At 35.5% G+C, this 3,608-nt stretch overlaps 1 long non-coding RNA gene across 2 annotated transcripts; it reads right to left on the bottom strand.

Annotated features, from left to right (window-relative positions):
* Positions 1–548: 548 nt before the first annotated feature.
* Positions 549–1,695, bottom strand: LOC143619623 (uncharacterized). Of its 2 annotated transcripts, none has more exons than XR_013151210.1 (3): positions 906–1,695; positions 754–818; positions 549–603 (listed from the first exon to the last, which is right to left on the bottom strand). It is a non-coding gene; the product is annotated as an uncharacterized LOC143619623 (long non-coding RNA). The 2 variants fall into 2 exon arrangements; XR_013151212.1 differs by having other exon boundaries at positions 555–818; positions 906–1,061; positions 1,499–1,665.
* Positions 1,696–3,608: the final 1,913 nt, after the last annotated feature.

Below are 3,608 nucleotides of genomic sequence, written 5' to 3' on the forward strand. Positions count from 1 at the left end.
ACTGCCGGAATTGAACGGTGGTTTGAGGCGGCGGTGGTGGCTGGGTGGTTTGTTATTCGGAATTGAACGGTGGTTTGAGGCGGCGGTGGTGGCTGGGTAGTTTTTTATTCGGCGGTGGTGGCTGGGGCTTAATTTATCATATCAATATATCTCTATTGTTGAGCAAGTTTGTGTGAGAGTTGATTTGCTGCAAGCATCTGGGCACGGCGGCGTGCTTGTCTGGGTGATTGTCGACCAATGTTGTTATCATCTATATCTAATTGTGTATTTTGAATCAACCGCCTAAGAAAATGGGGATAACACAATTACAACCCGATGCATGAATCAATCACTATCGTTCAGGCCCTTTTGAACTTGAAACCTGAAAAGTGAAAACCAACGTATTATCAACATATTTAATGGTTTTTTTCGTTTCCTTTTTTTAAAAACTAAAGGTTAAAATGACTTATGAACAAATTATTTGTGTTAAAATAATTAATTTTAATGTCATGAAAGCATGCAAAAAGATTCAACATCATATAACTCATTATAAAGACCCAGTACAGAACCATTCTCCTAATAAAACCATATATAAACACCAAATATGTCGGCAAGGAAAATAACCTAAGCAATCACAATGGCAACAACACATATAACAACTTATTTACATTATTATTGCAGCATATTCTATAGGAACTAAGCTTTGTTAATTAAGAAACTAAGAAAAAGATATAAGCTTAAGGTAGCATGAAAAGGCTTGAAAAAAACAATTACCTAAGCAACAACCACCAAAAGCACACTTAGGTACGCCAAACACCGCACCCAATCCCCGATCTTCCCTGCAAAAACATAAAACCAATTGACAAAAGATAAAGACTCAACCCCCTAAAAGCATGCTATTATTCATTTATTCAAACCCTACTCACCATGAAGGTATGCAACTGCCGCCGTGAAGACAACTCAACAAACGGAATCGGCAGAAGTAGATAGTAATGGTTTGAAGAAAACAACCATAGGGGGAGGACCTGTGTTAGCAACGGTGGTAGACAAATAAAGAATTCTTAACTGGTACAGCTTTAAATCTGAAACACATCAAATTAAAAAAAAATCAACTCATATATTAAGTAGTAAAAGTTCATACTTCGCAAGTATACTGGCAGTTAGATTAATTAACAATCTTACACAAAGTTAGCCTTTGACCAACCACCTAACTATCTATTTCCTCCATACAAAATAATGAAATATAATTACGATCATATAGTAACTAACTAATTACCTTGTAATCCATGTTTAGAGGAATGGTAGATAGATGTAGAACTTGTTATGTATACGTCTATACCTTCCAGACGTAATGAAATTAGGTTCTAAAGAGGTATAGAAATTATGAGGAAAAAAAACCCTAATTTCAGTATTAGACAAAGAGGGAAAAATTCAAGAATAAAGTACCAAAATCAAAAGAGATGTTATAAACGAAAAAATTACAATAACAGGAAGATGTGGTAAAAGAAGAAAGAGATACTAGATGGAGGTGCTGACGAATTACTTCAACTGCTCTGTCTTCCTTCTTCTGTGCGATAACTGCGAACGTGGATTTCTCCATCCGGTTTTGGATAAGAGAAGGTTGGTGGTGGTTGGGAGCGGTGATGAACCAAGTAGAGAAGACAAAAGGTGAGGCTGTGGGATAATACGTACGGGACATGTGGCGAAGACAGAAGATGAGGTGGTGGGATAATACATACGGGACAGGTGGCAGCTTATAGACCACAAACTCATGAATAGTGAATTGTGTGAGGTAAAGATATGTTGGTTTTAATATATATATATATATATATATATATATATATATATATATATATAATAAGTCATTTTAACTCTCACGTCCATTTCGTTTCTAATTTTTTGATTGTTCATACAATTTTATTTATATGACTAGCTTATATTCCCGTGTGGTACACGGGTTGAAAAAATAATTTTTCAAAGAATATATATTAATAAATATAATCTATGAAATACTAAAAATCAAATAAATATGTGACAATGTAATTTAAATTTGACATAAAAAATATGATGTTGAGTCAAACAATTGACCTAAGGGGGAGATTGTTGAGTCAAAGATTTGATCAGAATGAAGTATATGTAAGATTGGAATCTTCTCAACCTCTTCAGAATTCGCTAAGTATGGATCCGGGCACACCTTAGACATCCGAGCAATGTTTTACTTGGCCGGGTACGATATTTGTCTATCGGGAAGGTTATCTTCAAGTATTCTTCTTTAGTGGATATCCGAGCACGGTTTGCAAATTAGTGCATTGTCGGGTAAGGTACACAAGTTTATGTAAATCAGGGTAAGGTTCACTTTATCAAGCAAGTCTGTTCTTCAGAACCAAGTATTTTACTCTTCCGAGTAAGGTTTGGTTGACCAAGTCCAAGAAGTCAAGTGATTGGAAGTCCGGGAAAGGTATTCATTAATAAGTATGATCCAACTATGCTTGATAATCTAAAAGAATATCTCTAAGTAATATCGGGCAAGGTTCAGCTCAAGCAAGAAACAGTACTCCCGAGTACACTTTGCTAATAAGTTATTTTATAGCAAAGAGCTGAAATGGATCATTGAAGAACAAGGTTGCTCGTAAGGAGTTGTCGGGCAAAGTCTGGCAAAGTCAAGAAGACTGAAGTCTACTCGGTGAGTATTTTACTTGGTAAAATACTCTTCAAGCAAAGTCTACCCGGAAACTGATCCCGAGCACACTTCTATGTTACCAAGTCATGAAGGATGGCAGAGTACACAGCGTACTCGGAAAATGAAGATTTATGAAAAGCCTACCCGAAAGACTTGTTTTACACTTAGTTTATTTTGAATATGTAATTTGAATATGTATGATTGTATTTAGGGTTTCTAGAAGGAATGACAGCTGTCCTAGGTTGGCAGGCCTATAAATAGAATGTTTAGGGCACGCCGCCAAGAGAGAGAGGACACGGATTTTGATTCTTTACACTTTTTGGATAAGAAAGAATATTTCTTGAAAGTGACGGCTGTCCTAGGATTCCTTGAACCCTAAATCGATTATCTACTTTGTATGATGAAAATTATATAGATGGAAATCTTTTAAGTGAATCATGTGTGTGCTTTCTACCTTTGATTATTCTTTGCAACCGTATGTTTATTATTGATTTCGCCTTTAACAAACGAATATCTTTCTAAATATAACAACCCGTCATTAACTCTCTTGTCAACACATTAATCTATGTGAGTTATGACATGATTAATTAAGATCCAGCTGAAATCGAGGGGCCTGACAAGTGGTATCAGAGCTTGTTACTGCTATTTTGGAAAGATTGTTGCTGATTGAAGATTTGAAGAAGAATGACGTAAGCAGACCACTGTTCGATTGATTTGTGACGTTAGCAGCCCTTTTTTCATTTTTCTTCCAGATCTACAATCTACCGGTGTTTTCTCTTCCTTATTTCAATTAAAGTTCTAATCTTTATATCTAAATCTTGTTCTAATCACATCAGACACATCAGATCTGAGCATTCTGTTTCAGATCTGATTATTTTGAAACTCTGTTTTTACAAAGAAACTGATATTTTTTTTTAAAATGTCTGGATATGAGGAACAAGAGGTGTCT

The sequence above is a fragment of the Bidens hawaiensis genome, unplaced genomic scaffold, assembly GCF_021521415.1.
Source record: "Bidens hawaiensis isolate Kalapana, Puna unplaced genomic scaffold, B.hawaiensis_p1.1 tig00000296_1, whole genome shotgun sequence".
Lineage (NCBI taxonomy): Eukaryota > Viridiplantae > Streptophyta > Magnoliopsida > Asterales > Asteraceae > Bidens > Bidens hawaiensis.